The sequence below is a fragment of the Rhipicephalus microplus genome, chromosome 1 (genome assembly GCF_043290135.1).
Source record: "Rhipicephalus microplus isolate Deutch F79 chromosome 1, USDA_Rmic, whole genome shotgun sequence".
Classification (NCBI taxonomy): Eukaryota; Metazoa; Arthropoda; class Arachnida; order Ixodida; family Ixodidae; genus Rhipicephalus; species Rhipicephalus microplus.
This window is the reverse complement of record NC_134700.1, coordinates 148,817,199-148,831,694: the sequence shown is the minus strand read 5'-3', so window position 1 is coordinate 148,831,694 and position 14,496 is coordinate 148,817,199.

The window sequence follows — 14,496 nt, the reverse complement described above, 5'->3', positions numbered from 1 at the left end:
TCAGTGGCTTCTCTCTCTCTCTCTCTCTTTACACATCCATTTCGTCTTCTAACGCTGTGTAGCAGGTCAGAATGTGGATTGAGGCCGTCCGCTCAGGCCTTTCTACCAAACAAACAAACAAAACAAACAAAAAAATGACTAAATAAATTGGTGCGAATGAGAGAGTGCCGAGATATTTTTGCTTGTAGTATAATAGTGTAGATTGTGTAGGAATGAAAGCTTGCGTAAATAATATTCTTAAAAAGATTTCTTTACTCCAAAGATAGATGATTTCCTGTTCTTGTCATTTATTCGAGTGTACATAATTACCTAAAAAAGTGCGGTTGATATGAGAAGGTGTTTACGGCTTGCTTTGCTCACTCAGTTATTGTATATAAAAAGAAAAACAGCAAAAATGAAAGAATACGAAGCTGCGGTTGTGAATGAAAAGAAGCAAAATTTACTTTCGAAGCTGCGGTTTAAGCCAACAGGAAGTCGAAGACGAGTGTGAGTGTCGCGCACGTGTTCTAGTTTCCTGGCTATCATTTGTACTTTTTTAGACAGCGCATGCATTTAGGCATGCATTCAGAAATCACAGAGCTTTTAAAATGCATTCTCCATTTTGTTCAATTGCCAGGTCACGTTCACTGCTATGCGTACCAGCAACTCTGTATCTGTCAACGCGTTGTCGACAGTAATGCCAGCAAATAAACTTGGCAAACTTTTTTCAGGCCTATACACCAAGATTTTACCGCTGCTGGCACCATGCAGAATAACTACCAAGCGATTTTGTACTTGCAAGAAGTCAGTCAGGTGGACTCACTCGTATTTTATGAATTACGCAGGCGTTTTTGAACATCATGGTGGCTATCTGCGACTTAAAATACTAGCGCCCAACTTAAACAGGAGCCTAGGAAGACAACGACATGTGCTGTGCTCTTGTTGCACGATCGTAGTCTAAGTACTTATGAATCACAAACCCGCCCAGTAAGCAATTTAGATGGTCATCTGCATTGACAACAAACTTCGTGTATATAGAGTTAATTTTCGGCCATGATCTCCAGGAAGCAGGAGCGTCTGTCGATGAAATCGCCAACCCCATCTACAGTATGCAATCAACAATATGAAGAAAGACGTGTAAAATTCACTTGATAAAAGCCAGACGCGAGCGGCACCTGGCCCTAAATGATATACTGATTAAGTTCAATGAAAAGCAACGTGGTCGTGAAGAGCGGGTTAAGGCACGCGAAAAACATCTACTGAAATATACCTGGAGTAGTGATCGAGAGAGTTTGAAAATGTACGTGTTTTAGAAGCATGACAACTGTGTTTCTAAAATTACCTCGAAAGCTTCTCTTGTGCATGGAGCGTTTCAGATTTCGCAGCGCAATAATTAAGAGAGTTTCTTCCTTACGTCATTATTGTCAATATAGAAGTGTCGACCCTTCGCAGCTGACATATCCGGTGACAGTTTCGCTGTATCATCTGTTTGTTTATTTTTCCTTTTTTTTCAACATCCCTGCATACAAAGTCACTGTGTTATAGATTAGGACAGCTTATCATTGAATGCGGTAAGTTGCTTTCGTTTTTTTGACGAAGCATTTCTTGATGTGTTTGATTACTGTAACATCGCGCTATGTACTGTGACTGGAGAAAACCAGCTCAACGGTATATGCTGAGCCTCTGCCTCGAGGCGGTACTATGGCTGGATGCGCAACTTTGTCACGTCCTGTTGTACCTAACAAAAGTTGTTTTCCTTCAAAAATCGAATCATTATTATATTCTAGAAAAACCCAAGGGTTCAGATTGTTTCGGACTGGCGCAAGAAGTTAAGACACTGTTTAATATTGGCCACATGAACGCAAAACAACAACAAAAAATGTGCCTAAATAATGATCTCTCGACTCGGATTTGGAGCAATTACAACGCAAACAGTTTTCCACTTCGTTTCCATGTATAGAACTTATAATTAGGGATTTTATGTCAGCGCAATACTATCTCGGTAGGGTGAGCACAAAACGACGTCGGTTAGTATACGGGGGAGCAAGAAGAGGAATGAGAGTCTTACCATAATTCTATCGCGTTCGTGGCTGCCTTTTTTGTAGGTCTGTTTCATTGTTTAATAAATTATCTTCAATAACAACACGTTATCTTGTCTATCTTGCTACACAACAAGTAAATAGAGTGAATTTATATTTATATCCTTAACGAAGTCATCAAAGGCAAGATATTGGAGCATATACTGGATAAAGACGTTATGAAACACCTACTCCAACACAAACTATTAGTCTATGTTCAGCATGATTTCCGCAAGGGCCTGTCTTGCACAATGCAACCGTGATCGAATTATAACACGGTTTAGTGACTGAGGTGGACGATCATGGACGAGCTGACTGCATTATTTTAGATTTCAGAAAAGCGTTTGATACTGTGTCCCACCCCTAGCTTCTTCACAAACTCGAAATGGAAAATATTGATAAAAATGTGCTAAAATGAATTCCTAGTTATCTGTCACAGCGTCGATATTGAGTTCTTCTGAATGGTATCACCTTGTTCGTGGTAGAAGTAACGTCGGGTGTCCCGCAAGGGTCCGTTTTAGGGCCGCTACTGTTTTTTAGTTTACATTAACGACATTTCTGATGAGATATCCTCTGAAGTACGTTTATTTGCCGATGACTCTGTCGTATACAGAAAAAAATGAACAGGACCACATTTAACAGCAGGCTAAGCTTGCCAGAATTATGAAATGGTGCGAGAAGTGGAAAATGCAACTTAAAGTAAAAAAATGTGATCATGTGTATCTTATTAAAAAAAGAAAATAGATGAAACGCGTTATTTCCTGAACGGTGACGCCATTCATCAGCAACCAACGTATAAGTACTTGGGTGTAACCTTTGCGAGCAACTGTTCCTGGAATGCGCATGTGCATGTTGTGGTTGCAATAGCCACCAAAGCACTAAATTTTTCATTCAGCATAACCTGAGATTCTCACCTGCTGCTTTAAAAAATACTGACTAAATTTAATTTGTCTGGCCGATTTTGAATATGCGTTTTGTGTGTGGGATATACAACAATTAAGTCTTTGATTGATCTGATTGAGAGAAAACAGAACCGAGCGGCAAGGTTCGTTATAAGGTGGTGTAAAGGAGGCGACAGCTGTACTGAAATGAAAGACGTGCTGGGATGGGAAGCTTTGTCTTCTCGCACGAGAAAATTACGCTTGAAAATGTCATTTCAGATATACGACAAAAAGACTGGCATTAACAAATACAAGTACCTCAAGCCACCACATCATCTGACCAAAAGATGTGATCATCCCTTTAAAATTCAAGAATACTGGACTAGAACGAACCTTTAAGCTTATTATTTTGCTTTCACACTGTATACTAGAGTGGAATCATTCGTCTTGTGACCATGTGCGCTCTCATAAAGAAGATTTGTTTTATTTTTCAAGCTGTACCCCCCTTGCTTACACGCCTTTTTGCACAGCAGGGTATTTCTGAATAAATAAATAAATAAAGAAAATAAAATAAATAATTAAATAAATAAACAACCCCTTTTCTCTCGAGCGCCTGAAAATCTCTGTCAAGAAGGCAAAGACTTAAAGGCAGTCGGGTAAGCATCTGACTTGACTCCACTAGCCACGTGGTTGAACTGCAGTTTCAGTGAAGCCAAACATGGCTTGCCGCTCGTGGAAATTATAGTACCCTCGGTCAGACAGCGAATGTAGAGGTTCTCAATGTAACGTAAACAATGTTTATTATGAAGTCAATCGGTTAAAAAAGCTTTACTGTCGCCGTGAGAGGCTACGTCGAACGCTGTCACTCCATTTAAACCGAGTCGCAAAACTTCAGTCACTTTAGTCTGAGAGCAAGAAGAAAATTCATGTCTATAAAAGATGCGGAAAAGTGTCTAGAAGCAAATGACATTACATAGCTTTTGTTCGATAATGAATGTATAGGTTCAAAGTGTTTCCTTTATTCTCCTCTTTAGTTGATTTTTCTGCGAATCGAGAGCCAACACTGAACCAACATGCTAAAGTAAATGACACCTCCAAACATGATAATCATGACATGTGTGTCATGTAAAACATCACTAATGCTACACTCAAAGCATTCTCGCGGCCGTTTCACTAGCTTCACATATATCAAATTTTGTATTACGTAACGCGAACGGATGACGAAGGTAAGTGACACGTCCAATCATGATAATTGTGACATGCGTGTCATGTAAAATATGACTGCCTGCTATGCTCGTAGCGGGCTAGTGGCATTTCGCTAGCTTCACAAATACCAGATTGAGTACTACATGAAGAAAATGGACGACGAACACAAACGCCAGGCGCACACGTGATGATGACATGTAAGTCATGTACGATATCATTTACATGCCTACCACTGCTGGTGCTGGTATCGCCAACTTTAGGGGTGCCGTCGTTACGCGACTATAGACTACATACTTACATCTTATCTAAGTACGTGAGTGCGCATAGTTCTACTTTTGTTTACTGTGTACTATCTATCTGCCTCGTAAAGTTGTGCTGATTTTAAAGTGACCTACCACCCTTCCTCATTCGTGCTTCGCGTATCATCGATTCCCACTGTACGTGGGATCTGACAATTTTTCCCAGAGTTAGAACGAATGTGCTCCACGGGGTGGTTTGAGTCGTTGACGACGCAGTTAAGCGTCCGAGTTACGTGCTTGCTTTTTCGCGTCCGGCTATACCGTATGCAGCGTGTGCTTCCATATGCACCCACGGTGTTTCTTCGCCGTCTACTGTTACGGGTACGATGGCAACTGCTATACGAGAATTGCTGCATTAAGCGCCACCGAAATACAACGGCGTCGACGAACGAATGTCGCGCAAGTGAGTTAGATGCAGCAAGGGACACGTCAGTGGGGAGCGCCTTCGCACGTTTACGGCTCAAGCTGAGAACTCTGCCTCCCACGTTTGTGAAGTTGAACGCATCGCGAAGCAACTGGCTTCCATACAGACTCCGATGCAAGACCGAAGTGTTCATATTTTCACAGAAGTGACCTACCAGCAGTATAGGCTTCTTGCCAACACGACTCCGCATGCCGAGCACATCCACAGGACGGCCGCCGACCCGCCGAGCATTCACCAATCGCTACAGCGGACCGTGAGTTCAAAAATGATTGAGTGAAAACCTATTTGGTTTCGCTTGTATGTTTTGCGAATGCCTGCGGTTAAAGTGTGATTTTCGCGATGCTTCGGTGTGTCAATGCGGCAGGATTGTAGTAAGAATTTTGTTTGAAGGGGGGGGGGGGGGGAATGCAGGAGCGATAGGAGGCTGCTCTGCGTAGCTCACGACTGGACGACCAACTCTGGATTGTACGCTGAGCCATAGGGGTCGTCGAAGCGCACGGACTTTCGGCCACCTAGAGCGGCCTGAGGGCTCATTGTCTTCTTCTTTCCTGACCCATTTCTGGGGTCATTAAAGTTGTTTCCTCCCTCCCCTCCTCATTGGGGGGGGGGGGGCGAGATAGTCATACATTATGAATGCATGCGTTTGCAAGTGTGCGTGTATATATGCGCAACAAAATTGGAACCAAACCAAGGCATTCTGCGTGGCAGTTAGCTGTTCTACCGCAGATCCATGCCAGCGCTTGAAAATATAAAAAAAAGCCGATGCAGCGGCATGCAACGTAAAATTCTCATTGACGAATGTAGTGATGTGTGGCAGAAGTGTAGAATCCCATCAGACGTCACACCGTGTGAATTCTGCTACGAGTGCCCCGCCGTGGTGGTCTAGTGGCTAAGGTACTCGGCTGTTGAGCCGCAGGTCACGGGTTTGAATCCCGGCTGCGGCGGCTGCATTTCCGATGGAGGCGGAAATGTTGTAGGCCCATGTGCTCGGATTTCGGTGCGCGTTAAAGAACCCCCGGTGGTCGAAATTTCCGGAGCCCTCCACTACGGCGTCTCTCATCATCATATGGTGGTTTCGGGACGCTAAACCCCGCATATCAATCATAAATTCCACTATTAGTGAGTTTTTTCAGGGCCCACTCATTACAACATGATATGGCACGATCGATCACTGTCATCAACGAAAGCCTCAACAAAGTGAGCAGCTGCGTAGGGTGCACGTATTGCCACACGATAGCGGATTGCTTCTCGGTAGACCCCTCAAGCGTGAAAACGAACGTTTGCGCAAGTAACAATGCCAATTTTAAACTTGCCTCGAATGCATGTCTACAGCAAGTACAGCTGCACTGTGTCCATAACTTCATAATTAAAATTTCTTATGAACTTACAAAAAGATTGGGTATTTTGTAAGTTCATAAAAAAATTTAATTATGAAGTTATGGACACAGTACAGCTGTACTTGCTGTAGACATGCATTCGAGGCAAGTTTAAAATGGGCATTGTTACTTGCGCAAACGTTCGTTTTCACGCTTGAGGGGTCTACCGAGAAGCAAAATGAAGCTGGTGATTGAGAAGGCCATGGAACGGGGCGCGATTGCGATATCGCGTTCTTCTGCTGAAGGCGAAGCTCGAACGTCTGAACATTTTTCTTAAAAGCGAACCTCCTCAGGCCCGCACTCCACCGTCGCCGCCATCGAAGCTTCCAGCGCTTGACAATCCGCCGAGAAAGAAAACTTTGGCAGATCCTACGCACCTGGGAATCGACGTTATGTTAAGCATGCAGGGGGAAGGTGACCGTGTTGCGATTTTAGGGGAGAAGTCCTTTAAAGCGGCACCCGTTCGTCCCTCGTCGTAGTACGTAATATGTCATACGCTTTGACCTGCAAGGTGGTGCAGGTGGGAGATTTCTCCTGTGCGTTGATGAACAATAGAAAATTCGCAACTTGCGCGGTAACTAAAAGCCGAATTCTCCTGTCTCTCATTTCCCATTAGCAGCCATTGGCATGTACATTGAGCACTATCTGACAGGAAAGGGTTGCTACGTTATACTCACTGGGCGTAACCTCCTTGGTTATAGAAAGGTTTAGCGAGCGTTGGGCAGCAGTGCTATGAATACAGAAAACTAGTATATACCATCAAGTCGAGGTGGGTAAAGGTCGGAAATAGACATGAAGCGCAAGCCGTAAGAAAGTGTGCGTGTGCCACCTCTCGTTTAGTCCTTGGAATGTTCGCTGGATGGTGGTGCTACTATATGCGGAATACATGATGAAAAGATACGAGATGGTGGTACTTGGAGTGTTGACTAGACGGACGAACGAGCACACAGACAGATGCATGGACGGACGCACGGATGGCTGCACGGACGGATGAACGCATGGACAGATGCAAGGGCGGATGCATGGAAAGACGAAGGGAAGGATGGACGCACGAACAGACGCACGGACGGCTGGATGGACTGATGGAAGGTCACACAGACGGACGCATGGACGGACGGAAGCAAGACCGAATGGACGGATGGATGCTTCGCCCCACTCTCTAGCATTCAACCCGTGGATATGCTGCCATTTTTTTCTTCTATCAGCCAGCCGTGGTCCTCCGTCAGTGAAAACTGGGGAATCACTTCTTCAGTACTTTAGTAAGGTTTAGTTCCTACCTATTTATAAGCCAGCAGTTGGCCAATAAAATTTCACACATCACAACTCAGCTGGTAGAAGATCCCAAGCATAATGAGGAGGTTGTTGGCTCACTGCGAGCTCCTTTTCAATCGCATTAGATAATTTTGCCTTTCTAATTTTTTTATTGAGTGACACGTCACGAAATGACATTAAATACTTGTACAAATGTTGTACGCACTGACATATGTTGAAGATTTGCAAATGTTTGGCAAAATTTGCAATCTAGTTCTTTGCACTTAAGCAACGATGCAACTAGGACATGCGTCTTAGCAACACCGAAAGCTGATATGAAGCGTTGATGCTCGCGAGGATGCTGGCCCTGGACACCGATACATAAACTTTAGCGCATGGCAACTAATCACAATGGACGTTAACCCGATGTGACAACCGTATCAAAGGAATACATGTGTAATGTTATATAAAATTGAATATAGGCAGCTTTGCAACCACTATTGACGTTTCACGAAGATTAGCGTCTATTTGAAAAGTAGTTCCGAGAATTTGCATAGCTCTGTGGTGAAATGCTTCATTGCCACGCAAAATGCTTGGGTTCAATTCCAGCGGGGACGTTGTCATTTATTATTTGCATTCGTTGGGTCGACGCTACCGATGTCAGATATTTCTTAACGTTCGCGCGTTAAAATTACCCATATGTGTTCTCGTCGTTCCTGGATGTCCCCTGTGGCACATACCCGCATACCAGCGGCTCAAACCCGCCCGTGGGTATGCGCCACTGTCTGGCGGGAAGTGTTTGATGACGTACGCGATGGGATTGTGACCTTATTCATGGCTTGACCAGCGCGTCATATTCGTCAAAGCATCTTACCCTCGCATGCTAATTTCGGTTCATGCCAAGTTAAGGGAGTGACCACGAGAGCACGTAAACGTAAGCGGCTAGATAGATAGATAGATAGATAGATAGATAGATAGATAGATAGATAGATAGATAGATACGCTCAAAGTTGTTGAAGTTGGGTAAGAGATGCCTCGCATTTAAACAACTATACACGCTCCCGGCGAGCGCGCAGGCGTGGCGGTTGATGTATCGCGCTGTGCCGCGCGCGCCGCATGCACGCTCACTCACTTAGTCGTTTCCGCTATAGAGTTACTATGCAGAATTCAGAGTCTCTATGTTAACTCTATCATTCCCGCAACAGAACACAGCAAACTCCCCTCCCCTCCCTCCCTACCCTACCGTCAACGTTTTTAGTATCTGAAAACGTTGCCTACCGCCTTCGTGAAAGCCGGCAGCGAGATCAGGCGCATAGTCGTTTACGTCCCATTGCTATTGAGCGTCGGTCATCTGTGGTATTCATGCGCGGAAAAAACTGCTTGTTTTAGGGGCCGAGCTCCCTAGGACGTGGGTCGTTCCCTCCTCCGTATTGTTATGAATTTTGCTCTGTCGCGATGATAGCGGTGGCGAAGAGCGGCAAGCCGTCGAGCGGACTTCGCTGAAGCCTTAGCCCGAAGGCGAAACAGGGAGGCAATTCGTTTTGAAAACAGCAACAAAAGTATCGTTTACTGTAGCAGGTTGTCGTTTGTACAGAGCCGGCCAGCACGACAGCGTCGGCTGGGGCAAAATCTCCTAACATGGGGCCGGCTCGGCCTTAAATAGCGTCTTTGGTCCATTCTCTCAGACCAGTTCTCGGGCTCGGAGGGGGAGACGTAGCCATACCCGGAACTGCAAAGTGGTTCGGCGGAGGAAGCGACGTTATCCCCGGAACTGCACGGTTCTTCTGCACGGAAGGCGGCGCTGGGAAAGGGGGGGGGGACAGTTCGTCGAAACAGGGCTCGATCTTGTGAGACGTGCTCCCGAACGAGGAACATGTCTGTGGCACAACGGCACCCCTGCCGCCAGACAATGCATCCGGAGTTTTGAGCCGTCAGCGCGGCTCGGAAGGAGGAATGCTGGTTGACCATCGGTAGCCGTTCCGCTCTCTCCGCCCGTTGAGACTTCCATAGGCCTGCAGAGGTTCACTGAAACGACGGAGTCAAACACAAAGGCGAACCACTCCGGCCAAAGCAAGCACCCTCCAAATGCTGATTAAATCGCCAGTCCAGCAGGAACCAAATGTTTCCTCGAGATTACGCTGGGCTAACAATTAGCATCACGAGCAACGAATCTCGGGAGGAATACACAGTGCTGACACTCCTTTAGCTAAGCGTCAGTTCATGACACCGCTAAACCAAACAGAATTTTTTTGTTTTCAAGCGATTCTCAATTGTAATTTAGGCAGAATCTGGATGATCGAAGCTTCTGAGGATTGTTCAATTTAGCACCAAAACTACAATTTAGTACACCGAGTAATCCTGAACCACGCACATTGGCGTCGCCTGCAAGCGTCATATTGCCAACTTAACAAAGTTCGCCCTCCTACAAGGTCTCTTTTCAATACGCGCAGCCAATATGATCAAAACAAGATAAAACACGCTTGAAAAGTAAGACAACAAGAGTAAAAATTATGAAATAAGAATGAAATAAGAACGAAAGAATGAAGCTTGCGTGCGTTATACAAAACAAAGAGCAAAGTTGACATACACTGACGCGCATAATAAATGTAAGGTCAAACACAAAAGGTATATTTAAACAGGGGCTTTTACTTAGCTTTATCTGTTAAAATAAAACACACTAACTGTTACTTTTGAAATATTATGAAAACAAAATTAATTAAAAAAACCTGAATATCTGCTTCTCCGATGACAAGGAAAGTAAAACTTACAAAAATTTAGACTCATTCCTTGCTCAACGGCTTAAGACAAAAGTAGAAAAACAATTTCTAAAGCTAATTAAAAAGTCAATTCATAGTAATGGCAAGACGGGGCCCCTCTCAGACGAACTCTGGGGAGTCGCGCACTCCATAGCTTTCGGGGGATCCGGTCTTGACAAAGGCACAACAAACAAAGCTGTTTGCCGAACTCGGTAGCAGCAACTTTTGACGTGCAGCCGCTTAACTTGAACAAGAAGGCATCTGCACTGCATCGTTTACGCCGCCCGTTCGACCAGCGACCCTTTCGCCATGGTGGAGAACAACCGTTCGTGTTACCGTTCAAGCGCTCTCAACGTTTCCCCACTTGCTTGCATCTACGCGGCAGTGAAAAGGATAAGACCAGGCGGGGATCTCGGCGTTCGAATTTCCCTGAAATTCGGTCTTTCTTCACGTGCTTCCCGCCTAATCTCGATCTCAGTGATGATATGAGCCTCAAACATTTCCTATAGAGCCCTTTCGCGATCCTACGCGTAGCCCTGAACCTGGCGTCTCGAATGAAGACGTCACGGCACTTAACAACTGCTTTAACATGTTTGACGCTTCTCGTCTCTTCCGTGCTACGCCTTTGCTGAGGCCTTTTCCTTTTCGAATGGCTAGGAACGCTGGAAGCCCCGACATACTTAATAACAAGTGCGCTGCCTTCGACAGGTTCTGCCAAAACTGTATGCGGCTGAACCAACTTATCTTTGTGGTCATTGTTAGGTGTCTGCTCCGGAGATGAGAGGAAACGGAGATTTTGGCTTCGGAATTTTATTGAAGTTCCTTTCTTCGCGACGTGCTTCGCGTTTGATCTAGATCTCAGCAGCGGCCTGAACTTCATCTTTCTTTTATTGAGCTTTGTCCCGACCTCACCCCTGACATTGAGTATGGCATCTTGAGAGGAATGGCGTTTAGCCACTTTCGCGCGCTTGGCGTTATTCGACTTCGCCTTATATTTGCAACGGTGACTCTTCCCAACGGAACTTATCACCGTGCTCATAGCACTGGCATTCATACTATGAAGTACGCTGCCTTCACTTCGTGGAGACAAAGCTCCAGTTTGGTTACCTAGCTTTTTCTCGGGCCCGATGCTTGCTGTCTCTGCCTGTGACAGAACGGGAGTCCCGATGCTTTGAAAGTTAACCAACTCGACTGAAGGTTTCTCTTCAGTTTGTAAGGGTCTCTCCCTTTCCAAGATAGCCCTTGTTCCCAGGCCTTCGTAGTCGGCCTCATGCTCACTTTGACGCGATTCATCCTGATCGCGTGCGCTGCGCAGCGGCTCCATCTCTAGCGCTTTACGATGCGTCTCTGCGTCCCGAGGTTTCCGATGGGCCTCAGCCCCTAACTCTTTGTGAGGCTCCTCAGTGCCCGGATCTCTCTGACGCACTTCGGTGTCTTGCACTTTGTGACGGGCCTCAACGTCAGATGCCTCGCGACTTTCCTCATCCTGAAGCGCTGCGCGACGGGCCTCCATCGCTTTACTGCGCGCGTCGTCCTCAAGCGCTTTACGACGCGCCTCGTCCTCTCGCTCTTTTCGGCGGGCGTCTACCTTTCGCGCCTTACCACCTGCTTCAGCGCTGTTACTATCGCTCTGACTTCCAGCAGGACTTGAAATGAAAAAATATTTAATCAAAGCATATCTAGCCTGACTAAAATCTCCTGATTCCTCGGAGGGCAAACAATTCAATACATGCGCGATCTTGCGCGGCAACAACGTGGCGAGATTCTCCACCCAAAGGTCGCGGCTAACACCAACATCACAGCAGACAACCTCAAAATCCTCAAGAAAATGCGCGATGTTCTCGCCTGTCTGAAAGTTGTGGAGCTGGTGTTTAGCTCGATCCCATTTAAGTGCTTGAATTTTAAGATCAAGCGCTTTCATTCTAAGAGCAGCCTTCCATTTTTCGTGCCTTTGAGCTTCGAGCCCTTCGCGGCTTTGCTCAGCCTTCTGCTTTTGCTCACAAATGAGCTCCCAAAACTCGTCAGCCTCTTCGGCAGTCACATTTTCTGCCCGCATTACCTCGAGAATCGCTCCCTTTGTTTTAGCGGACCCGGCGGAAATCCCCATGGCTCCACAAATTTCAAGGAGGTCTTGCACCAGGTACTGCTCCATCGCGATCTCGTCTCTCGTGATGCTCTGCTATTGATATTCACCGTACTCTAAAGCTAATCTCATTGTCTAGAGCACGTGAATAATTAATTACAACCAACCAAACACAAAATGCTCTCCTAACATCTGCCTGTGCTAGAGATGTCTGGCGCAGTGAACAGTAAACGTTGGGCACTCACCCAAACAAAGTAGCCGACGATGGTCCAACTCCTGGCTGCCTTCGAACAGTGCCGTGGGTGTCGTCAGGCCTGCGGGGATCTGGTCCAACTTGCCAATGTTGAGATCTGGGGTTGCTTGTCCCAGCTTGCCGAACGATGAGAACAGCGTAGCGTATACCAGCGTATCCAAACGCTGATATCAGGTCGGTCGTGCTCGAGCTTCCAGGGGTCCGATCCGGCATGCCAAACGTAGGGTAGCGTATCACAGCGTAGCCAAACGCTATCACGGCGGTCGTCCTCGTGCTCAGAGATCCGATCAGACTTGAAAAACGTAGGATATCGTATCCCACCGCTGCCACCACTGTTATGAATTTTGCTCTGTCGCGATGGTAGCGGTGGCGAAGAGCGGCAAGCCGTCGAGCGGACTTCGCTGTAGCCTTAGCCCGAAGGCGAAACAGGGAGGCAATTTGTTTTGAAAACAGCAACAAAAGTATCGTTTACTGTAGCAGGTTGTCGTTTGTACAGAGCCGGCCAGCACGACAACGTCGGCTGGGGCAAAATCTCCTAACATGGGGCCGGCTCGGCCTTAAATAGCGTCTTTGGTCCATTCTCTCAGACCAGTTCTCGGGCTCGGAGGGGGAGACGTAGCCATACCCGGAACTGCAAAGTGGTTCGGCGGAGGAAGCGACGTTATCCCCGGAACTGCACGGTACTTCTGCACGGAAGGCGGCGCTGGGAGGGGGGGGGAGACAGTTCGTCGAAACAGGGCTCGATCTTGTGAGACGTGCTCCCGAACGAGGAACATGTCTGTGGCACAACAGCATGTAGCATGTAGCCACCTCTAGTTTATAGCTTGTTCAATAGATGTCGTTGCGTGTATATATTCTTGGGAATAATCTAACTATATGGTGTTAGTGGTTTTCACAGCATATCCACGGAGTGAATGATGATGAGTGGGACAAAGCGCCCCTCCGTTCATCCGTTTGTCTAACCGTCCGTGCGTCCGTCCATCTGTCTGTCTGTCCGTCCGTGCGTTCGTTTTTCTGTCTGTCCGTGCGTGCTTCCGCCCCTTACTGCGTGCGTCCAGGGTCCGTTCGTGCTTCCGTCCTCCCGTACTTCTGGCCGTCCGTCCGTGCATCTGTTCATCCATGCGTCCGTCCGTGAGTCCGGTCATCCATCCATTCATCTGGACGCATGGACGGATGGACAGAGGCATGGATAGACTGATGAACGCACGGACGGACGGATGGACGGAAGCAAGAACGAACGAATGGACGGGAGCACGGACAGAAGCACGGATGGACGCTTCGCCCCGCTGATCATTATTCCCTCCGTGGATATGCTCTAGTTTTTTTTTTGTATCATTCCTTTCTTCGCCATATATTCCGAATGCCAGGCTTCGCAAAGCACCAACTGTACTCCGATTTGCCGTTGAACGTATATAATTCGTCATTGTATTGTGACAGATGTAGTTGTCGCTATTTTATCGGCATTCGCACGGAGATAAGGAGATGATTGCCTTTGTTTGCTGCACGAAAGCATTGGTAAAACGTCGGCCGTCATGCCGACCATTAGCAAATGCTATAGCATTTTTGGCATTGTGTAATTCCCGTTGTATCCAAGCTCGTAACAGCACCACCCGAATTTCTTTCGACATCGTTGTTAATGTTACAACTTAGTCAAAAAATAAGTGCAGACGCTGTTTCCTGTGCACACGCTGTATAAAGTCGTTTGGCGCGCACGTTTAAGTCCCGCATTCAAATCCACGCTCTCGCTCGTCGGCGTATACGTACAATTTTATTTATTCGCGTTACCCACATTCCCCGGAGCACGTGAACGCAATAGCAATAAAGGAACGTTTTGCTGCGGAAACGCTCCATGTTTGTTTTGCCGCTAACATATAAAAGGGCGGAAAAGACTCATGGCGAATAATAGACAA